Genomic DNA, 25,624 nt, shown 5'->3' on the forward strand with positions numbered 1-25,624 from the left:
ATGTAATTGCTTGGGCTGGTATTTTGCCAGCATATGGGACAGTAAAATCCATCTGGGAACTGAGAAAACTGTCAAAACTGTTAGAGATTCTGAGTAATGCGACATTTTCAGCGCTAGAATTGGTGACGGACGAATTAACGGCGATGAGAACAGTAGTGTTGCAGAACCGTATGGCGCTCGATTTCACCCTAGCGGCAAAAGGAGGTACGAGCACGCGATTCAGAGCCATCTTGAAATAATTCAACAAGTTTCTGAACTGACTAAACCTGGTCCAAACCCCTTGACTGACTTTTTCCAAAATCTGTTTGGAAACTGGGGTTCTGTGTTGATGAACATTTTAATTGCTGTATGTGTTGGTGCAATCATATTTTTGCTGCTTGGCTGCTGTTGCATACCATGTATCAAAATGATAATATCGAAGGTTATCTCTGCCAATGCTACAAAAGCATATTTCTCTGATTATGAGAAGGTATACAACGTATCTGGGATTGTGTAAAATAAACAGTATACAAAATGTTGTAAGGGGGGAAATGTGGAAAAATACTGAAGTCAACATATTTTGTATTCTGTATTTAAAGGGTTAAGCAGAAAAATGTTCACTGCGTGCAAACTGAAATGTTCTGGAAAATGTTGATCACTGAGGAATGCAGGAGTTAATCTTAAACTGCTGATAAAGTTAATGGTGCAAGAATAACTGTGGTACTGGCTGGTAAAAACAAGTAATCAAACTATCAATTTTAATGAAAGTCCTCTGTGCTACGTGTATGTACGTGCAGGAGGGTCTATATAAGGAGAACTTAAAGTACAAGTAGCCAGACTGCTGGCATATTACTATCATGTAGCAGATCTCCATGCATGAAAAATAAAGCTGTTTTACTTGCTTACAAGAACTTGGTGTGATTCTTCCAGAATATGTTAGAAGAGTAAAATCTTTCGACAGTAGTATATTCACCGATGCGAATGTCATTGCACCGATTTATGGTTTCAAAAGGAGCTTCTTTGTCTTTTGGGATTGTAAATAATTATTCAAATGTAGCTTTTTGTTTCTTCCAGTTAAGTCTATCAGTAGCTTAAGATAAATTCTAGGCTTTAGTGAACACCACTTGATTTCTTATATTGCTTGTTAGTACAGAAGACTGCGTTTCCTGGGAGGGAACATTTGTTTTCTTTATGGTCTTTAACTCATTCCTTCCAGTACAACTGTTTTGTGTGTGCATACCTTTAACTCCCATTGGATGTGGCTTGAGCCTTTAAAAAAAAAAGTTATCACCTTACAGTTAAAACAAATATTCATATCTTTAGAACTGTAAGTGTTGCTAGAAAACTGTGAATGGTAAACTATTTAGAATATATTAATCTTTACACTGGTGGCATTCTTAAACTTGATTTTATAAGCCAGAAAAAAGACTGTGAATATTAATTGTGTAACTTTGTATAAACAGCTTATGATATCTTGGTAACTATTCAACAAAGACGCATACTGCCAGCAAGATTTTCTTCATACAGCGGTGAGCCTTCTTGCGAGGCTATGCAGTTCTGTCTGTTATCTGAATGTTGAGATATTTAGAGAAATATGAAAATTATTACAATACAAATGCAGTACACAAATAATCAATATCTCTAGCTGCATTAGACAGAGGTCAAATATCAATACAGTTGTGTTTGCCATCATGTATGCTTTAAGATTAAATTTTCTGCTACGTTGTATGTAGCATGGTTTTGGAATTGATGCAGATATGAACAAGCAATATTTGACGCGTCGATAGGAATTAACTGCATAAATGCTTGGAGGTGCACTCTACTGTAATGTTTCTGATAGACTCGTGGGTATTTACTAGGCTATTGATCTGTGAGGATCTCAAAAAAACGTAGACTTGCATTCCTATGGTAGTTTTAGCCCTTGTATTTTGTGTTAAGATAACCCAGAGGCAGGCAGAACTAATATGTTGGACGTTCATTTGTTGCCCCTATCCTTGCGGGATATGGGTGTTAAAGACAGTGCATAGAAACCGTGTTCTGTGTGATAAATGCCTATCCCTCCAGCATGTTCTACTTGTGTAGCAAAAGAGATTGAGACCCATTGAACGGGTTTTCACTCTACCTGAATTGGCTTGTCGAGAGTTAGTATCTGTATCCTTATTTATTAATTTCATAATAATTTCTATAACCTTGTATACAAGGCTGCTCAGTGTTATGGGCTTATAATAACCTGAATTCACTGATGCTCCTCAGTTGTGCAAAGGGGTGATTGTTGCTGTCCTCCATTCATCTGGCATGAGGACTGTCTGGAGGCTGATGCTGAACAGCCACTGTTGTGGGTCTGACAAATCATGTTTCAGGCTCACCAATAGGCAACCTGGTATGTTATCCAGAGCCATAGAAGTAGTGATGTTCATCGTTCCCTGCCTTAATGGCATTTTGTCTTACCTGCCAAGCAGATAACCCAGTATTGGCCAGCTTTCAAAAGCTCACCCCCCTCCCTCTGTCTTTCTTTCTATGACCGCTGATTCTTTGAGCATATCCTGAGAGGGACGCTTTCAGCTGCAACAGGAAGTGAGTGAGCAATCTGTTTTTGCCATCCAAAGAAGAAAGACCCCTGACTCTTCACATGATCCAGTGCTGATTTTTCTGGCTGGCTTCTCAGATAATCTCCAATCGGGGACCCTGTTCTTCTCATTTTATCATTAGATTTATTATTTTCTTTCTATTTTCGTGTTTATTTATTTAAAAATAAGTATTTTGATATTTTATTTCTGTTAAGGTTTATATTAATTTCTGGGGCAATGTCTACTTGTAGCAAAGTTTGCTTCGTTTCTGCCTTTGGCAAATGCTTGTTTTTGTTGTTTCTGAGCATTTCTATTAGAAATGCAGTGTTTGTTTGCTGTTAGACACTAGTTGTCTTTTGCAGTCAGAACTGCAGATTAAGGTTTACCATCATTATCCAGCATTACAGGCACTGATGTCCACCTGCGAGATGTCCTACATCCCAAACATTTGAATCCTGAACACCGACATTCCCGATTTGACTAATCTTGCCCCCTTCTGAATCCACGTTAAATTCTTGTTCCTAGGTTCAGAGCAGTAGGGAGTTTTGAAGTTCAGTGTTTGTGCTGGGTATACCGGAATTTGGCATTCCGACCTTTCACAGAAGTACACCGAGCATAGGATTACTTGAGCGCATTTGATTCCTGCTAATGAAGGTAAACCCAAAATAATCATGCTTGTCTTTACTCTTGTTGCTCTGCTTTATTTTAATCTTTTGACAGGAAAATATTGCAGAAATTGGATTCTTTCAGCATTTATCCATCATTTAATAACTGCTCTGTGTTTAACATCAGATTGTGATTTTAGAGCAAATTAAGTAATTTGAATGTACTATGAAGATTTTACTCTGACATGTCGATACAAAGCAAAAAAAGAGAAGCTCCAGGTGATTAACTACTTGGGAGTAACATAGGAAATATTCAACAGTCACCAAAAATCCCAGCAGAAGCGCAGCAGAGGTGTAGAAGCAGTACAAATGCTTTCCTGTCAGTATATCATAAAATGCCAATAACAAACGATACCGGAGGTGGAACAATATTAGCAGTCCAAGTTGTAAATATCACAGACATGTAATTGAATAAAAGTGTAGTTTATTAAAAAAACAGGGTTAGGGACATCAAGGTTATTGTACTATTTTCAATGACTTTGGTACATACTGTTATCTTGTAACATTTCATTCATCTTCATAAAGTAGAATGCCCTATCCATCACAACCGCAGAACCATCCTTATCAGCAGGTCTAATGTCTATTGATGTATCCATCTTCATTGTCTTCAAAGATGCCCTCTCTTCCTTGGTGGTTGTTGTGTCTTTCGGCTTTTCCCGGTTAGGGGTCGCCACAGCGGAACTCTGGTCCGCTAATGATTGGCAGTTGATTTTTACGTACCGAGTTGCCAGCCCTGATGCACAACCTTCAGCGAAAGTATGCCCATTCATGCATGTCTCCACGCAGAAGACGCTCTAGCTGAGAATCTAACTGGACAGCATCTTACTGTGAGGCGACAATGCTTCCACAGCACCACCACCGCTCCCCCTCTCTTCCTTGGTCAAATTAACAAATCCAGGTCTCCTATTTACTACACAGCAAATCATATATTTCTCCTTCAAAGACCCTACTAAACACTTCCTAATACGCAGTGAATAAGTATCTATGAAACTTAAAAATCACCTTTTCAGCCAGCTTTTCAAAACAAATGTCTTTTCTTCGGTTTTGTTTTTATAAGTGTTTTATTTATTTATAACTGAAGTTTCTTGCTGTGTATGTAGTAGCTTAGCAATTTGTGTTATGCCTGAAAAGGAGAAGGCTGAAGTTGTTTGCTGTGTATACAGTAGTTTAGTAACTTGTGACATGTTTGAATCTCATTGGTGAAAAAGGCACAGTTTTACTTGGTAGTATTTAAATGCTAGTTCAGTGTTTGTAATTGTGGTCTGATGAAGCTTTACATTGAAATCGTTAACCCTGTTTTATGTTAAACTAAGGTTTTATTCTTAGATTACTGGTCTGTGATATTTACAACTTGGACTGCTGGTAATATTGTTTTGCTTCAGGTATTTGCTGTTGGCATTTTATGATGTACTGAAAAGAAAGCATTTATACTGCTTCTACACCTCTGCTGTGTTTCTGTTGGGGATTTTTGATGACTGAGAAGAAAATGTAGTGTTAAATTGATACTCCATGTTATTTTATGGCAGATTAATGTGGTTAAAGTATGGAGCTAATTTTCTACACTGGTTTATAACATTGATGGGTTTGGTGTTTAGATTTTGTATATTGGAAATTCTGTAAAACAGTTCTGGATACATTTCAAATTCTTTATATTTGTGTGTGGTAATACCACAGTTTGACAGCATTTAGTTGCTTGGGGTGTACTTTTTACTAGAAACCTTAAGTGCTTATTTTGATACATTATCCACTTCTGTCAGTTTATTATTCTGGCTGATGCTGTCTCCCCTGACTTGATGGATGCTAACTCTGGTACCATCCCATCAAATCTGGTTGCACTTATGAAAATATGCCTTGGTCTACAGTTAGTGATTCAGTCGGGACCACTACTCGGCCCACAGGCCACTTAACCTTCTGCCTTGTCTGCGTGTAGTGTAGCTTTGCCGGCCACTATGGAATGGGATTTAGACATATTCTCCAGGGCTGTTCCAGTACTTGGCATAGGTATGGGAAAAACAGACCCTTTAAGTGGAGTTGTCTGGAGTACGAAATTACTTGCCAGACATAATGCTCTGTTTCTGGATATTTTATCTCGTAGTGAAGCTCACAACAAAAAGAAACGAAAGCTACATTATATATTTGATAATCAGATTATAGCAGTTTATAAGGCTGGTGTGGATTCCTTGGCTAAAAGTGATTATCTTCGTGTTTTACTGTTGCAGTCCTTACATTTGGGTTATCTACTTGCAGTAGCCCTCAGTCGGCTTGATTAACAAAGTCTTGGGTCCTGCGTCGGTTGCTGTCCCTTCTTCCATGACGTCAGGTCGTCGGGTGTATAAAACGTGCAGCCGATGCCATTGCATCAGTCTTTCTTGCCGTGCGGTGCCTGAAACAGAAGCAGTTTGCAAGTGCCGGTCGGCCGACTCCTGAAATTTTCGTTTCTGAGTTTCAGAACCAAAGTCTTCAACTAAAGCTAAGTACCCAGTTGGGGAAACTTTTTTTCTTGCACCTTACTGATGTCAGTAAAAGTTAATTGCATTACTTGTGGAAAGCAAATACCTCACAAAGATTTTCATTCGTACTGTATTCCATGCTTAGGCCCTGGCCACGACATACCTTGCTGTCAGTTTTGTGCTTTATTTAATCAATCAGTCTATTGTATTTTCACTTCTAAATATTTCAGTTTAATTTTTCAGAAATGTTGGTTAGCCATCTATCGGGATTCTGAAAAAACGCAAAGATAAAGACAGAGACAAGTCGCCGAGGTCCAAAGCATCCGACAACGCTTCTCCTAAGCCAGTCGCCAGTTCAGTGAGGCGCTTTTGCAGCCTCTGATACCCGCTATTTCTGACTCGCAGGCCTCTGCTGAGACCCATTCAGAGTCCAGTATGCCACGAGATGCTTCAACTGTGGAACCTGTTGGATATCTCTGCCTTGGAACATGTGGATATCTCTGCCTTGGATGGGTCTGGAGCCGCTGTGCAGGCACCAGCTTCTGAGGGTGTATTCAGGCCTACGGACTTGCATGTTAAACCGACGCCACCTTAATTTAGGCCAAAATCTCGTACCATGCCTAAGAAACCGACGCCTAGGCCGCATGGTCAGGCCTCTATGCTTAAAAAAACAAATGATGTGAATGGCTGAAGATCTTACAACTCTAATCGGGGGACACCAACCTCCCCCTTCTAAGAGACCTAGGACTGAAGTTGTTTATGAATCTTCTGAACAGGATTCTGATTTTTCTGATTCTTCTGATGATCTGTATTTTCCCTTATCTACTTATGAGGATTCTGATGCAGAGCACTCTATTCCCACTGCTTCCCCTCCAGAGGATTTTTCTTTTAGTGAGACCTTACATACTCTTAAGGGAGCATTTCCACTGGGAAAGCCAGGATTTTTCTGATTTTAAAAAAGAGGCTTACAGATTTCTTACTCCTGCCTCAGCATAGGCCTTTAGCTATACCTTCTGTGCTAGACATTGTTGATGCCTTTTCAGAATCTAGTTTGGCCCCTGATTCTTTGCCTCCTGCTCCCAGAAAACCTGACCGATATTACAGGGTTCCTGATTCTCACAAGTACCTTTTTAAAAATCCTATTGCTGATCCAGAGACTATTTCACAGGGACCCTAGGGCATTAAGGCTTCTACTGCTAAAATTTCTACCCCCTCTGATAAAGACTGCAGGGCACTGGATAGATGGGGTAAGAAAGGTTACACTTCTGCAACCTTGGCTATTAGGGCTTTAAACTGCCAGTTTCATATGTTAAAGTATCAACAGTATGTTGTTGGATTGCTTAAACAGAAAATGATGTTACTTCTTGACTGAGCTGAAAATAAAGAATTACAGGATTTAATGCATTCTGCTGAACAGATTGGAAAACATACTTTGCAATGTGGATTGGATTCATTAGAGGCCTCTTGCAGGGCTGCTGTTACTGGGTCTGTGTTCAGAAGGCATGCTTTGCTTAAGGAGCAAGGTTTGCCTGATCATGTTAAAGCTAAATTGTTGGATGCTCCCTTAAGTCAGGACCACCTGTTTGGCAACAAGGCTGAGGAAGTTCTTAAAAAGATGAAAGATAAAGCTAAATCTATGCAAACTGTTAAAGATTTCTTACAAATTCAGCCTCCTAGATTTAGTAGGCACTGGCCCTCTAAAAATTGGTCCTTTCCAGCCCCTTCCAAGTCTTCTCAAGCCAAACCCAGACAGAGCAGAAACTCCAGGTTTCAGTCACAAGGGACACACAAGACAAGGCAGTGGGGGGTTTCCGCACCCAAACCTGGGAGTAGTAAGACTCCCCCTATTGAAAACTGTCTCAATGACTTGCTTTTAAAACGTCCAAGCAGTTGCCAACTGAATGCTCCCTTTAGGCGGAAAAATTGGTCTGCAGGCCAAAAACTGGGAACTCATTACCCAGGACACATGAGTTTTAAATATAGTGTCCCAAGGATACAGATTTCATTTCCACATGTTACCAACACCAAGCAGGTGGCCATATCTACCCCCAAATCAGTGGGCAGAGGCCCAAAATCAAGTACTCTCTCTCTCAAACATGGGGGCTATTCAGTTGGTACCAGAAGAGGAAAAGGGACAAGGTTTCTATACGAGACTTTTTCTGGTACCCAGAAAAGGCAACACATGGCGTCCTATCCTGGACCTTTCTATTCTAAACGCCTTTCTGGTGATTCCAAAATTCAAAATACTGACTCTTAACCAGCTGCTTCCTATGCTAGGCAAGGATGCATGGTTGGCAACACTAGACTTAAAAGAAGCATACCTGCACATTCATGTTAGGGAGTCTTGCAGAAGATACCTATGCTTCAAAGCAGGCCACATACACTATCTGTTCTCTGCACTGCCCTTTGGCTTATCTACTGCGCCCAGGGTATTCACAAAGTGCCTAGCTCCGGTCATTGCATTTTGCAGGCAAAAAATATTCAAATATACCCATACCTGGACGGTTGTCTAATTCAGGTAGAAAGCAAGGATATTCTTTTGAATCATCTGGCCTTTGTTCAAAGGGTACGGACTTGTCTGGTGTTCACCATAAACGAAAATAAATCCCACCTGGTACCCTGTCAACAAATTATATTCCTGGGAGCAAGCTTGAATACAACTTCCCAGATGGCTTTCCTCACGCCAGAGAAACGGATTCGTTTGACAACTTACTTCCAACAAGTGGCCACAGAAACCCAGCTATCTGCAAAACAAATACTGCAAGCCTTTGGGTTCATGGCCTCCTGCATTCTTCTAATTCCATATGCAAGGCTGCATATGAGGAAACTACAATGGTATCTCAAAAGCCTATGGTGTCAACATTCACGGGATCTAGGAGCAAGGATTCCTGTCATACCTTATCTACGCCTAGAGTTCCTTTGGTGGGCAGAGGCCTGCCACCAAAACGGGGGACTACCATTCTCATTACCCCCTGCCGCCCAAATCTTAACAGATGCATCAGACTATGCATGGGGGGCTCACCTGGCAGGGAAGTGCATTCAGGGCAAATGGAACCCAAGTCAAATACACCTGCACATAAATCAAAAGGAAATGTTAGCTGTACAGAATGCTCGGACAGCCTTCAAGAACCACATTCTTCCAGGACAACTAATGGTAAAGACAGACAACACCACTGTCATGTGGTACATAAACAAGCTGGGGGATACACATTCTTACCCCCTCTGCAGACTAGCCATGGCATTGTGGAACGCGGCCTTGAGCTGCCAAACGAATCTACAAGCTCAATTCCTGTCAGGAAAATTAAATACACTGGCAGATGGACTAAGCAGAAACCTCATGGACCCACACAAGTGGAAACTGGAACCAAGGGTTTTCAATATGTTGACAAGCAAATGGGGGAGCCCAGATATAGACCTGTTTGCCTCCCCCCAGAACCATCAACTGGACAAATTTTGCACAAGGATTTCCCACAAGCTAGCTTGGAAAGTGGATGCTCTATCCTATAGCTGGAAAAACCTGTCAGTTTATGCCTTTCCTCCTCTGCCTCTGCTCTCCAAGGTACTACTAAAGATCAAACAGGACAAGCCAAGGATGATTTTAATTGCACCAGACTGGCCTCACCAACACTGGTACCCACTCTTGTACAGTGTGTCATGCTTGGCTCCATGGCACCTGCCTCAGTTTCCTTCCCTGTTATCTCAGCAGGAGAATCAGATTCTGCACCCTCAGCTGCAAACCCTGAACCTAGCAGCCTGGCTAATTACCTAATCTCTCCTTTACCATCCCTCAGTAAATCGGTGATGGATATCATTTTAGAGGCAAGGAGGCCTAGTACTAGAAAATCTTATGCTGACAAATGGAAAAGATTCTGTGCCTGGAACCAGTCTCAAGGAATGAGCGCAGCCGTGCCCAGTTTACCTCAGATTCTACAGTATGTGACTGAGATGCTTCATAAGGGCCTGTATTTTTCCTCCATCAAAATTCATGCCTCCGCCATTTCGGCTCATTATAGCACAGAGCCTCCACTCTTCTCTCACCCACTGCTCAAGCAGTTCCTCAGAGGGGCCAAAAATTTAAGGCCACCCAGGAGAGCTCCAACGTCAGCCTGGGATCTTAACTTTGTCTTGGAGAAACTCTCTCTTCCTCCTTTCGAGCCAGTTGCTACTGCAGATATAAAATTTCTTTCCTGGAAAACCGCTTTCCTTTTAGCAATCACTTCTGCAGGAAGGATATCTGAATTACAGGCCCTTATGGCAGTGGAACCTTTCATAATCTTTCATGCGGACAGGGTGTCCCTCAGATCCAATCCCTCCTTCATGCCCAAGGTGGTATCCAGTGTGGCTCTTAATCAGCCCATTCATTTGCCTACCTTCTATCCTAACCCACAGAACAAAGGGGAATAAATACTGCACTCTTTAGATGTGCACAGACAGCTTAGATTCTACTTGGACAGGACTAAACCTCAAAAGAAATCTGAACAACTGCTGGTGGCATTTGCTGCAGGGACAGAAGGGAAAGCTATTTCAAAAGCATTTCAAAATGGATAGGCCACTGCTTTCATTTCTGCTATAAGCACCGTGGAAAACCTATCCCACAGGGCATCAGACCCCATTCAGCCAGGGCTGCATCTACTTCTACAGCCTCTCTCTCAGGGGTGTCCCTACTAGGGATGTCCTAGAAGCTGCTACCTGGAGTTCTGTACATACTTTCACCAAGCATTCTCATTTGCCAATTTTCTCTAAATCCAGAGCTGGTTTCGCCACTGCAGTCTTGTAGGGCCTTATAGCTGGCCCTAATTCTATTTAAATTCCTCCTCCTAGCCTTAGCTTTGGGAATCTACCCAAATGTAATGACTGCAACAGTGAAACACTAAGAACATAGTACAGTTATGTACACTTACCGTAAATATAGATGTTCGAGTGTATTCACTGTTGCAGTCCTGGTTACCCTCCCTCCAGCCCCCTTTCTTCTTTTGGCTATACCTCTGCTCTCACTTACTATGCTCTAAAAGCTTTTTGGTGTATTTGCTTTTTTGTTGGAAATATATCCTTGTATTTATAGATTTGATTGCTTCCCATTAGGTGGGCACCTGACATCTTGGGCAAGATAAACTGATGTAATGGCATTGGCTGCATGTTTTATATCCCTGACGACCTGACGTCATGGAAGAAGGGACAGCAACCGACGCAGGACCCAAGACTTTGTTAATCAGGCCGACCTGAGGGCTACTGCAAGCAGATAACCCAAATGTAATGCCTGTAACAATGAATACACTTGAACATCTACATTTATGGTAAGTGTACACAGCTGTACTTTCTGCAGACAGCTAATTCTGGTGGTTATGTTCCCCATACATGGCTCTTGTGCTAGTTTTGGTTTAGAGACCTTTCTACTGTTTCACAGTGTGATAGGGCTCTGAGGACAACACTGATTTTTCCTAGTTGACACTGAGTCCAGTCACTCTGATTTTGAGCTCGCGTCCAAATAAGTATTCACTTTTTCTCAAATGATTGATAGATTTGGTGATGTTTTTGCTTTGGAGCAGTTGCAAACTATGCCAGAGTTAGATAGGGTATATGATCTTAATGATATGTATAATTCTGTGGTCAACCCCATGTCTTTCCAGGATTGGAAAATGATAAACAACAAAAAGCAAGTTAGCTGCTTTAAACTTTACAAAGACCAATTTATTGTAAGCGCTTTTGTCGAGGCAGATGCCCCAACTTCATCAGACAACTCAACAGCCAGAAAAACCTCCATTTTATACTCTCCTTCAACATAAACAATTAAACAGTTAAATCCTTGATTGAACCATTAGTTAAAACTACTTCATATTTAAAGTGCCTTTACTTCTTGACTTACAAGTTATTGCAGTTTTTACATGCTATTAAAAACCCATAATAAATATTGTAAAATCATAAAATACTATTACAAAAACTTTTTGTTTGTATTTATATTCAATCTAAATATCGAAAATTCAGAAAAATCAGACAAAATGACAGGCACCTCTAAAGGACCCTAGCTATCTTTCATTATATAAATACCATATGAATCCATGACTTGCATAAATAATTTATTTATGTAAAAAATGTAAGTTAAATACGATAAACATCAGTTTGTGTATAAATATAACCTATACTAATCTAATAAACTTAATGGCGAAAATATTAGATTAAAAACATATATTCTTTAAGTTAACATTTTATCTAGAAAGTGCTTTTAACTTCAGTGTACATTTTATAGAAGCATATTCATTCAGCCCAAGGGGTGTATGTGCTGATGTCCGAATTTGCCACAAGTTCACATTCCTCTAATCTTAATTCCCATGGTCCCCCTCTTAGATTAGGTTCAACTTTCCTGAATTACTGTAAAGACAAACTTGTGTTGGATTCTCGGCTATGTGCTTAGCCAGGGCGTTTGTCAGAATTCCCTTTTGAATATCAGAACCCACAGGGTCAGAGTTGCTGGCGCCATGTCAGACTCAAAGCCTGTCACAAGTGGTGTACCACAGGGCTCAGTCCTGGGCCCACTCTTGTTTGGCATCTACTTTTCCGAAGTACAAGCAAACACAGGAGGTTTATGGCTGACAAAGTTTGCAGATGACTGCAAACTGGGCGCCATAGTAGAAAACACATCTGACACAGATATCCTTCAGAAGGGTCTCACAGAAACGGATAACTGGTGCCAGAGCCATGGCCTAAAGTTAAATGCCAAAAAATGCATAGTCATACCCTTCGGGAAAAACAAGGTTACCCCTAGCTACCAAATAGGTGGCAATCCACTGAGCACAGAAGAAGTTATCCGGGACCTGGGGACCCAGGTTGATAGTAGTCTGTCATTCGACACCCATGTAGCTAAAGTAATTAGGAAGACCTTCTACATTGCCCACCTTATCATGAAGGGATTCTCATCTAGATCAAGGACGGTCATAGTCTCCCTATACTCATCACTCATCAGACCAATGATTGAGTACAATGCCCCATTCGAATGTATCTGACCCGACACTTGCAGCAGCTGGAGAGGCCACAAAAGTTCCTCACCAAAAGGATAAAGGGTCTCAAACATCTGTCCTATGCTGCCCGACTGAAAGAACTCCAGCTCTATTCAGTCGCACGCTTGCTCAGAGGTGACCTTTGCCTAACATACAAGGCCATGTCAAACCCAGATTTGATGAATATGCTTCACCTCAAAAAATCTAGATCCATCAGAGCCACAAGGGCGGGAGACTTAAACCTTGACACGGCTATTAATAGGACGTGCTGGAGGGATAGATTCATCACCCAAAGACTCCCTATGCTGTGGAATAAAATCCCGGTATATGTGAGGCAGAGCACCTCGCTGGCCTTGTTCAAGAGAAATCTTGACCAATGGATGGGAGATCGCAGATATACCCCAGGGATTACCTCAGTGTCACTGCTCGACAGAGGCACAGCAAAATAATGGGTATAGTTCCCCATACTAAAGGGGTGGCGTAAGCCACAAAACTATGGGCTAGGCTTGTAAATGCCCTCGGGCAGATAGCCTAGTATGAACCTATGAACCTATATTGGTGCTCATAAATTCTTTGCTTCAGCTTTCTTTCTGTTTTGCCTATATAAAATGATGGGCAAAATTCACATAATGCCGCACATATACTCCATATGGTCTATCTCTAATGGTATACTGCTTTTCTAATTTTATGTACTTGCACTGCTGACGATGTCCACATTTACCCATACCATTTCTAAATGTATGCTCGTGGCTCTGTCTTTCTAAAAGGCTTTTCAAATTTGGGCCTCTTCTATATGTGAAATGAGGTTGTGACTCCAACACTTTTATCTTCCAGGATTATAGTCCAATTCTTCAGTATGATGTCCTTAATGTAACTAACGTCTAAGGAATATGTAATCAATAGACTAGCATTACTAACTTATGTTCATCGTGTTTCACTGTTGGTCATTACACTTGGGTTATCCTGCTGGCAGGCTACCTGCAGTCGGCCTGAATTCCAAAGTCCTGGTCCGGCGTCGGTTGCTGTCTCTTCTTCCCTGACGTCAGTGTGCCAGGGGTATACAAGTTGCAGCCGACGCCATTTTCTTCAGTCTTTCTTGCCGTGCGGTGCCCGAAGCAAAAGCAGTTCACAAGTGCCGGTCGGCCGACTCTTGAGATTTTCGCATTTGAATTTCAGATCAGATGTCTTCAATAAAGCGAAGTACCCTGTTGGGGAAACATATTTTCTTGCTCCTGACAGATGTCAGTAAAAGTTAACAATTGTATTTCTTGTGGGAAGCAAATACCTCATAAGGATTTTCAGTCTTACTGTATTCCTTGCCTTGGCCCTGACCACGACGTTGCTAGTTGTCTGTTTTCTGCTAGATTCAACCAACGCACTAAGCGTCTGTTTGATTTTGCTTTACATTACTTTGGCTGAAGGTTTAACTATACAATGCCGTTGGAACAACCGACGGCCAGAGTTCATAAAAATCGCAAAGACAAAGAAAAGAACAGGCATCAGAGGTCCAAAACAGACGACTAAGCCTCTTCTAGGCCAGTCGCCAGTTCTCAGTGAGGTGCTTTCGCAGCCCCTGACACCCGCTACCTCAGAGCCACAAGCCGCCTCAGACTCATGTGGAGACAACTAGGCCTCTGGATACTCAAGGTATTGGGCCTACGGAGACTATTCCCTCAGATGGGTCTGGAGCCACTGAGCAGGCATCTGCTTCTGAGGTTGTTTTCAGACCTACACAGCTTACTATCCAGACCACTTCAGCAGCCAAGGCAAAGTCTAAAACACCATTAAAGACCAAGAAACAAGTACAGAATTCTCCAGTACAGTCAGCCATGCCAAAGAAACAGATGCTTAAAATGGCCGAAGACCTTATTACTTTGATCAGGGGTTCACATCCCCCTCCTAATAAAAGGCCTAGGCAAGACACAAACCTTGTCAGAGGAGTCGTATGTCAATTTCCTCTGATTCCTCTCCAGAACGGGGATATTCTCTTCCTCCCTATGAGGACTCTGACGCTAAAGAATCTATCCCTTCAACCTCTCCTCCTGAGGATTACTCTTTTGGGGAAACCTTGCACACCATGAGGGAGCATTTCCATTGGGAGAGCCAGGATTGTTCAGAATCCAAGAAAAGGCTCCAAGACTTTTTTTTACTGCCTCAGCACAGGCCCCTTGCTGTCCCCCCTGTACTAGATATTGTTGATGATGTTTTTCTGAATCTAATTTGTCTCCTGATTCTTTACCCCATGCACCAATCAAACCAGATAGGTACTACAGGGTCCCAGATTCTCATAAATTTCTTTATAAAAACCCTGCTGCTGACACAGAAACAATTTCTCAGGGTCCCAAAGGGGTCAAGGCTTTCACTGCAAAAAACCCTGTTCCCTCTGATAGGGATTCTAGAGCACTGGACAGATGGGGGGAAAAAAGTTTATACCTCTGCTACTTTACTGTAAGGGCTTTAAACTGCCAGTTTCACATGCTTAAATATCAACAATACCTGATGTCTTTGCTAAAACAGAAAATGCTTACAAGCTCAGAATGTCCTGAAAGTAAGGAAATGCAGGATTTATTGCATACAGCTGAACAAGTGGGAAAGCATACTTTGCAATGTGGTTTTGATTCATTAGAGGCTTCTTGCAGAGCCGCAGTTACAGGTTCTGTCATTTGAAGACATGCTTTGTTAAAAGAACAAAGTTTACCTGACCATGTTAAAGCAAAATTATTGGATGCTCCATTACAGCATGATATTTTGTTTGGTGTTAAGGCAGAAGAGGTGTTAAAGAAAATTGAGGATAAAGCAAAATCAATGCAGACAGTAAAGGATTTCTTACAGGTTCAGCCACCCGGATTTAGCAGGAACTGGCCTTCAAAAAATTGGTACTTTCCAGTGTCAGACAGGCCACAAAGAGGCATATATACAGATGCCGAAGAGGCAGATCTCAGCCCCAAGGCTTATACAGACCTAAACAGTGGGGTGCTTCAGCCCCCAAAGGTGGAGAAGACAAATCACAACCTTATAGGAAACCGTCCCAATGACTTCCCTCTACCTATGCCAAGCACTTACCTTTTGGGAGCACCCTTAGGGGGAAAACTAGCACTTTTCTCACAAAATTGGCACACGATAACCCAGGACAAATAGGTACAAAATATTGTTTCTCAGGGTTACAGGTTCCACTTTCACACCCTACCAAGACCAAAAGGTATGCCAGACCTGCCACACAATCAATGGGCAGAGGCACAAAGACAAATTTCTGCTCTCATGGACATGAGGGCTATTCAAAAAGTACCACAGGAAGAGCAGGGGCAAGGATTTTACTCAAGACTTTTCTTGGTACTCGGGACAATGCTTGGAGACCAATACTGGACCTGTCTACTTTAAATACTTTCCTGGACGTTCCAAAATTCAAAATGCTGACACTACAGCAACTTCTTCTACCCATGCTGGGCAAGAAGGCTTAGCTAGTTACCTTGGACCTCAGAGGCATACCTGCATGTCCCAGTCAGAGAAACTTGCAGAAGATACCTCAGATTTATAGCTGGTTCAATGCATTACCAATTCTCTGCACTGCCCTTTGGTTTATCTACTGCGCCCAGGGTCTTCACAAAATGCCTGGCACCAGTAATTGCTTTTTGCGGACAAAAAGGAATCCAAATATATCTCTACTTGGACGATTGCCTTATTCAAGCAAAGAGCAAGGACATTCTTCTAAAGCATCTGGCGTTTGTAAAAAGATTACTAATTTGCCTAGGGTCCACAGTAAACGAAAAGAAATCAAAACTAGTGCCCTCTCAAGAGATAATATTCCTGGGTGCAAGCTTAAATACAACTGCCCAGATGGCTTATCTCACGCCAGACAAGCAAAGGCAACTGACATTACTTTCAAATGATGGCAATAAAGACTCAGCTACCTGCAAGAAAAATTCTGCAGGCTTTGGGCTTCATGGCATCCTGCATCTTACTAATTCCATATGCAAGACTGCATATGAGGAAATTACAATGGTATATAAAAAGTGTTTGGACTCAACATTGCCACAGCCTGGAAACAATATTAACTCTTATTCCCTCCCTGCAACAGGAGTTTCGATGATGGGCACTGGCCTGTCACCACAACAAGGGACAGCCTTTCACTTCACCCACAGCCAGGCAGACACAACAACAGATGCATCGGATTATGCCTGGGTGGCACACATGGCAGGAAAATGTATTCAGGGCACATGGCCCGCGGACCAAATGCGTCTTCATATCAATCGAAAAGAGATGCTAGCTGTACAGAAAGCCTTGACAGCCTTCAAGGATCTACTACATCCAGGACAACTATTGCTAAAGATGGGCAATACTACAGTTATGTGGTACATAAACAAGCAAGGGTGCACTCATTCCTACCCCCTCTGCAGGCAAGCCATGACTTTGTGGAACACAGCACTGACCTATCAAGTACATCTGCAGGCACAATTCCTGCCAGGAAAGAAAAATACTCGGGCAGACTAACTAAGCAGAAACCTCATGGACCCTCACGAGTGGAAACTAGATCCACAGGTCTTCAGCATGATAACAAGGAAATGGGGATGCCCAGACATGGATCTATTTGCCTTCCCTCACAACTGCCAACTAAAGAGATTCTGCACAAGGACTTATCACTCACAAGCATGGAAAGTGGATGCTCTGTCATTCAGCTGGAAAACCTGACAGTTTATGCCTTTCCACCACTACCTCTCCTTCCCAAGGTACTCCTAAAAGTCAGACAAGAGAAGCCAAAAATCATTGTGATTGCCCCAGACTGGCCACGCCAGCACTGGTACCCAATCCTAAAGAGCTTGTCTCAAAGCCCAGCCTGGACTTTACCTCAAATTCCTCATCTTCTGACTCAACAAAACAATTTGATCCTGCACAGCCAACTCAGGACCTTAAATCTGGCTATATGGCAAATATAGCCACTCGGAACACACCTCTCTCTAAAGCTGTTATGGATGTCATTTTGGAAGCCAGGAGGCCCAGCACCAGGAAATCTTATGCAGAAAAATGGAAGAGATTCTGTGCTTAGAACCAGGCACAAGGACTTGAACCACTTGTTCCAATATTTCTCAGATTTTACAATACCTAACCGAGATGCTGGACAAAGGCCTGTCTTTCTCATCAGTTAAGATCCATGTCTCTGCCATTTCAGCCCATTACAATATGGAACCTCCTATTTTCTCACATCCACTGCTAAGACAGTATCTCAGAGGGGCAAAAAACATAAGACCCCCAAGGACAACACCGATACCTGCATGGGACCTCAACTTTGTCTTGGAAAAGCTCACACTGCCTCCTTTTGAGCCAGCCAATACAGCTGATATAACATTTTTATCATGGAAAACTGCTGTGCTCCTTGCAATAACTTCAGCAAGAAGAGTCTCTGAGTTACAGGCATTAATGGCAGTGGAACCTTTTATCATTTTTCATCCGGACAGGGTTTCTCTAAGGACAAACCCAACATTTATGCCAAAGGTAGTATCCAGTGTGGTTCTTAACCAAACCATTCATTTGCCAACATTTTATACAAATACCCAGAATAAAGGGGAAAGACTCCTGCACTCTTTGGACATAACACAGGCAGCTATGCTTCTACTTGGACAAAACAAAAGCTTTCAGAAAAACTGATCAACTGTTAGTAGCATATGCTGCAGGATCACAAGGAAAGGCCATCTCAAGGCAGACTATTTCAAAATGGATAGGACACTGCATCCATTTCTGCTATGCACAGCATGGCAAGTCAGTGCCTAAGAATATTAGGCCACATTCTACCAGAGCAGCAGCCACTTCAGCAGCCTGTCTCAGAGGAGTACCAACCAAGGAAATTTTGGAGGCTGCAACTTGGAGTTCAATGTACACTTTTACCAAGCATTATCACTTACCTCTTTACTCTAAATCCAGAGGAGGCTTTGCCACTGCAGTTTTGCAGGGCCTCATAGCCGCTCCTAATCCTATTTAGACCCAGCCGCCCTACCTCAGCTTTGGGATTCAACCCAAGTGTAATGACTGCAACAGTGAAACACTATGAACATAGTACAGTTGTGTACCTACCATAAATGTAGATGTTCAAGTGTATTCACTGTTGCAGTCCAGGTTACCCTCCCTCCATCCCCCCTTACATTGCTGGGACTTATCTGTATTTCTCTAACCTATACAACCTATGTGGTGTATTTGCTTGTAGATGAAGGTAATGCTTATGTTAGTGCATGCATTTTTATTTGCAACATTTTTAGCCTACCCTTTTGGGGGCACGACATCTGGGGCACGAAAAACTGAAGAAAATGGTGTTAGCTGCATCTTATATACCACTGGCACACTGACGTCAGGGAAGAGGTGACAGCAACCGACGCCTGGCCAGGACTTTGGAATTCAGGCCGACTGCGGGTAGCTTGCCAGTAGGATAACCCAAGTATAATGACTGCAACAGTGAATACACTCTAACATCTACATTTATGGTAGGTACACAACTGTACTTTCTTGGTTGAGTACGATTTTGTATATCATCACCCGTATAGTAACCTTGGTAGCCATTCTGTACTATGGGTCTAAAATGGCCGGAAGTTCTTTTAAAGTTAACGTCATCTATAATATGTGTAAGGAAAGGTTCTAGGTACCCCCTTTTAAGAAACATGTCTTTCAAATTTGCACATTCCAATATGTAATCACTATCTGCAGAAACCATTCTGGCTGCCCTTACTATTTGGCCCTTTACAACAGCTTTCTTTTGAAAATATGGGTGACAGCTTGTAAAGTGCAGAAGGGCATTTGAATAGGTGGCTTTCTATAAATGGTTGTTCTATACCTATTATTACTTTTATCCTTGATTATCCGAATGTCTAAAAAACTGATGGAATCCATTTCCGATTATCCGAATGTCTAAAAAACTGATGGAATCCATTTCCACCTGGTATGTGAATTCTAAGAAGTTGGTAAACTGTTATTTGTGTAATAAATTCATCTACCATGCTTGTTTGGCCTTTGCACACAAAAACATGTTGTCTTGGTACCTTGTGTACCATGCTACATTATCCTTGTAGATTACTAAAAAGGAAATGCCTTTCCCAAAATGCCATTATGCAGTTGGCAAAACTGCCGCCACAGGGTGAGCCCATGGCCACCCCTGTTTTCTGCAAATAAAGATTTCCATTAAAGTACATGAAATTATTTGATAACACTAGTTCTAGTAAAGTTTCAATCACATAGATGTCCAAATTTCCAGCTCCTTTTAAATGTAGGAACTTCCTAACCCGTTGTATTCCCAAGCGTTTGTGGAATTACGATGTATAGAGGTCCTTTATATCCACAGTTAAGAAGGCAAACTCATTATTATATTCCAAATTATTAATGCCTTCTAAAAATCCCCATGAATCTTAACAAATTTGTGTTTCACTTCTTAGATAGGGCTTCAGTTTGTTGTCTGTGTATTTTGCACATGCGTATGCAATCGACCCTCTCCCTTCTACTATGGGCCTGAGAGGTGGGTCATTTAAATTTTTATGCATCTTAGGAGACCCAAATAGAGTTGGTATAACTGGTGCTGGCATATTCAAATATTTTAGGATTTCAGTAGTAATACTTGCTTCCAAAAACAGATCATTTAGAACTTTGTGAATTTGTATATGCCCCATTAAGTTAATTTAAGATGACATGTTCATAAATTTCACCTAATCTAAGAGGGGGGGACCATGGGAATTGAGATTAGAGGAATGTGAATTTATGGCAAATTCGGACATCAGCACATAACACCCCCTGGGCTGAATGAATATGCTTCTATAAAATGTATATTGAAGTTAAAAGCACTTTCTAGATAAAATGTTAACTTAAAGAATGTTTTTAATCTAATACTTTCGCTATTAAGTTTATTAGATTAGTATAGGTTATATTTATACACAAACTGATGTTTATCGTATTTAACTTACATTTTTACATACATTTTTTAGATAATTATTTATGCAAGTCGTGGATTTATATGGTATTTACATAATGAAAGATGGGGTCCTTTAGAGGTGCCTATCATTTTGTCAGATTTTTCTGAATTTTCGATATTTAGATTGAATATCAGTACAAACAAAAAGTTTTTGTAATAAGTAGTTTATGATTTTACAGTATTTTATTAGGGGTTTTTAATAACATGTAAAAACAAGTTTTTTATACTGAGTTGCCATAGCTTCTAAGGCATTGCAATAAATTGTAAGTCAGGAAGCAAGGGCACTTTAAATATGAAGTAGTTTTAACTAATAGTTAAATCAAGATTTAACTGTTTTATTATTTAATTATGTTAAATGTGAGTATAAAATGGAGGTTTTTATGGCTATTGAGTTGTCTGTTTTAGTTGGGGCATTTGCCTTGATGAAAGCGCTTACAATAAATTGGTCTTTGTGAAGTTTAAAGCAGCTAACTTGCTTTTTTGTTGTTTTTTTACCAAGTTAGTAAAGTGCACACTTTGTAGGATTGGAAGATGCTTATAAAGCCGCTTGCAGGACACCAGTGTTCATTTCCTCAGTCCCTAAAAGGCTCAGAGAAAATATAGGATGGTCTTGGATACGACTGGTTTCTTTTTTTTCAATTGATTCCCGACCGGTTTCTTTTCTCAATTGACTGCTGACCTAGCTGTGGTCTTCACAGTTGCTTGCTCAAATAAAAAGTCCTTGTCTTCATCTAATCCAACTGCCTTGAAAAGGGAAAATGGTTACTTCATCAGGGCAAAAGGATGTATTTTTCTAGTAATCTAGCCTTTTGAATGTTAAATTATGAATGCATTATGTGGAAATTTTATTTTGCAGTATGCATAGAGTTTGGATGATTTTGATGCTTCCTTACCTGCTGAGCAAAAGTCTTGTATGAATGAAATTCTTTCTAATTTTGATTCAATTTTGAAACATGCTCTGAGATATGTGCTTGAATGTACAGATACAGTCTTAAATTGTTGCTTCTTCTTTTGTATTAAGACGATATGCTTAGTTACGTAATCAAAACTTCGATGATTTTAAAAGCCAAAATTTTGAATGCAGTTGTGAACTGGTGTTTAGGACCTCTGTTACAGAGATTCTTAAACAGTGAGATGTTAGAGGTGAATTAGTACATGTTGGTATACAAAATATCCTAAATACCCCGTTTTCCTTCAAACAAGTCAGTCTTTCAAGGGGCAGAATAGAAAAAAAAATCCCAGCCAAACAAAAGTCAGGGATCCAAAAGGAAATGGCAGGAGGATAATTCTACAAAACTAAATGAGGAGTTCCTTTCCAAAAAAGGATCAACCCCCTTCAGAGGAGTGACTGTGCAGAGTCACAGACCACCCTTTCTTTTCTTGCTCCTCCTCCAGGCTCTCTCTCAGCCTTGCAGTCTGGCTGCAAATAGTCTCAGAAAAATAATTTCTGAGAACAGTTCAAAGTGGATACACTTGGCAGTGGATAGAAAATCCTCCCACTTTCAGGGGAATTCCCCCACACCCACCAGACCAGACAGTTGTTTCCTTCAGTGCTCCATCATATGGTAGAAACAAGGATCATGCAGTCAGTGCCTGTATTGCACAAAAACTAAGGATTTTACTACAGAATCTTTTTGGTACCAAAAAGGAGCACTCCTGGAGACCTGTCCTAGATTTATCCTTTCTAATCACCTTGTGAACATTTTGAAATTCAAAATGCTCACCTTACAGTTGGTCCTAGTGTTGCTTCCAGACCCCACTGTTTTATGGTGATGCTAGATCTCAAGGACGCTTAAAGTATTCATATTGCTCCTAAATGTTTGAGATTTGCTGTGTCTGGCTTAAATTACCAGTTTTTGCTTGACCTTTTCAGATATCTACAGCACATAGTGTTTACAAAACTGTCTGGCCCCAGTGGCTGACTATTACAGTACCCTAGATATCTGATTTTTCATTATTTAGATGACTTGCTAATTTGTGCAGATTCTGTATCCAGGTGCTTGGAGTCCTTGGACAAGGTCACATCTATCCTTTTCCACCTCAGCTTCAAACTGAACCTTCAAATGTCCTTTCTCACGCACTCTCTTAATGAACTTTTTTCCTGGGATGTTGGATAAACACAATAAAAAAGATGGCCTTCCTGCTAGAAAAGAAAGTTCTGATTTACCAGGGCATTTTGTCGGATTTCTCTTTTTCTAGACATGGCCTCAGCAAGAGGGTTCTTCAAAGTTCTAGGCCTCATGGCATCGGTAATCCTTATGGCACAATTGTCCAGACTACACATGAAAAAAATTAATTGGATTTCCAGATACCTTTACTGGTATTTGTGAAACGGGAACTGTAGTGGTAGAGGGAACCAACTGTCTCTGAATCTACATCTCCATTTCTGTCTTCAGACCCCAGTCCAATTTGTCTAGACAAGCTTTTCAGATTATTTGTGGGAGCAGTGTCCATGGGAGTTGAAGTACAAGGCTTGTGGGACCTCAGGATACGCTAAAGCACACACAAGGAAAATATGCTGTCAGTGAGTCATGCCTTAAAAGTGCTTAGTCACTTATGGGCTCCTGGTTCTCCTCCAGTGGTCACAGACATTACCTTGATGTGGTACCTGAACAAGCAAGGTCATACCCTCTTTGCTGATTGGCAGTGATGGCTTGGGAGCTGGCTGTAAAGTGTTCTTTGACTCTTCAAGCCACATACAATCCTGTACAAGCCTTATGAGTATACCTCTCAACCTGGAAACATCAAAAATCTGGACTAGGACTATGAAAAATAGGTACAAATCTGTATGCTGATTAACATCAAAGTTGCATACGTAATTATGTAACCCCGTCAACTCCAGTGGAATTGTGGGATACCAACTTTCAAAACGCAAACTGAGGAACAGACAACCAAAATATGGCACCAGAAACCCCCCGCAGCCATTCCAGTTTCCCATTACCTGCCTATTTCGCCCCATTTACCATAAACCCTAATGTGTGCATACTGCTTTACTTCTACAATGATTATTTCGATTTTATTTTAACATTTTATAGCACAAACACTAAGACATCTGCTAAACAAAGCAATACTGTCTCACAATGAAAATAGACTTGGCATTAAAACTTCTCGGTTATTGAAACTCAAATTCATTGAAACAGCATTGAAATCCACACACCACACCCAAAGAAAATGCATCTGACCAGTGGTGCATAAAGATTACTTTGGGGTTGTTTTGTTTTTAAATCATTGGCCCCTTGCTCACAAAACAAGAAATATACATGTGTTCTTTGATGCACCTTCCTGACTTTATTAAATTATATTCCTTGTAAATACAGCACACTTGTTAGACGGAGTTCATTTTAAACTTATTGTTTGAACATTTTTACAGCAGGCAACGAAACAAAATGCATGGACCAATAATGACAAAACTGTCCACTTCAGAACATGTCCATCATAAGTCTTTCGCACCCACACTAATAAATAAATAAATAAATATATATATATATATATATATATATATATATATATATATATATATATATATATATATATATAATAGTAGTGTAAGCCATAGGCATCTTGCACAGCTTCTTGCACTTATTTTCAATTTCATTTTTTTTTTTTGGTGGGGGGGGGGGGGACAGACATTTTGGAAAGTTGTTAGAATAAAATGTTACCACAATGCATTTCACTGCCAAGACTTGAACCCAGGACCCTGTACACTACAGTCAGAGCAACATACTACTATGCCAAATCAGCAGTTTCCTGAAAGATAGCCATTTCAGTTTCAGTCTTCTATCATTTAGTGAATTCAGTTCTCACTTCTCACCATAGCTCTAGTCTCAACCTCTTAGCACAAAAAACCTGGACAAAGCCAATAATGGAGGAATACAGCCCCAAAATAGGGACAAATTTCAAATACTGATCTTGTAAACTTAGAAAATTGCTAGAATAAGATGTTTTTGTTACCATTTAGTTTCTGAAGAATATGAAGTCTGAAATTCAAATGCTTGTCATTTTTGTTTAGTGCATTCAATCCTTTAGTGATTTGCCATGATCCTGAAAACCACAGATTTTATGAGGAACAGATCAAAAATACGAGGCTTTAATTCACAAGTGGTGGCAGCTAGGGACTTTAGGCTCTTTTTACCCTGTACCCAAGGTACAGGGTTTGAGCCCGAGTACCTCTAGCCACCAGGTGTATAAATTGGGGGCATTTATATATATACACACACACACACACACTCTTCATTCAGCAAGAAAAATCTTCACAGAACATGTTTCCTACCAGATGCCAGACTGTTCCCGAACGCCGTGCAGCTTAATCCCTGTTCGCATTTCAAAAACCTCCATTTGGAATAATAAAACCAAAATGCTCGTATGCTTGTTTGAATAATGTTTCCCTGCTCATTTGATCAACTACCAAAACACTCGTTTGAGTTGCTGCTTGCACACTCAGAACACGGAAATGCATTCAAAACGAGCCAGCTGGAAATCTGTGCACTGGAGCCCTTGAGCAAGTTCAATTCTGACAGGCTGGTAGCCCCGACGGAGCCAAAAAAAGCGGAAAAAATTAAAAATAAAAAGCTGAGAAAAAGTTGGAAATGAAGGGGTGCCACTCTGGAATCGTGGCACCCCATTATTTGCTCCCCAAAACTGTGTAAAAACAGAGTAATTAGGTATGGTTGGGAGGTATGCTTATGAATGAAACTCCACTTAAAGGTCTTCCAGGACTTGATCCAGATGTAAGGAATACCTCAAGTAGATCTGTTTGCCTAATTTCAGAACCAACCACTGGAAAAATTCTGTTCAACATCTTTACAGCCATGCTTGGAAGACAGGCAGTGTATCATTCCCATGGTTGAGAATGTTTCTGTATGCATTTCCACCCTTTCCAATGTTTTACCAAGGTACTGCTAAAGATTCATTAAAAATTACCAAGGATCACTGTGGTAATCCCCTTTCGGATTAAGTAAAGTTGGTTCTCCCTCTTAATGGAATTCGCCAAGGGCAATTGCCACACGTTTCCTCACTGACTGGATCAGCTTAC

The 25,624-nt window shown here is 40.9% G+C and overlaps 1 protein-coding gene across 2 annotated transcripts in view; it reads left to right on the forward strand.

The window, feature by feature from the left end:
- The window catches only part of CGRRF1 (cell growth regulator with ring finger domain 1), a 401,211-nt gene that overhangs the window by 167,895 nt on the left and 207,692 nt on the right, over positions 1 to 25,624 (forward strand). The gene's annotated exons all lie outside the window — the stretch shown is intronic.

Source organism: Protopterus annectens, chromosome 6.part0, assembly GCF_019279795.1.
Source record: "Protopterus annectens isolate FY-2018-M chromosome 6.part0, PAN1.0, whole genome shotgun sequence".
Taxonomy (NCBI): Eukaryota; Metazoa; Chordata; order Ceratodontiformes; family Protopteridae; genus Protopterus; species Protopterus annectens.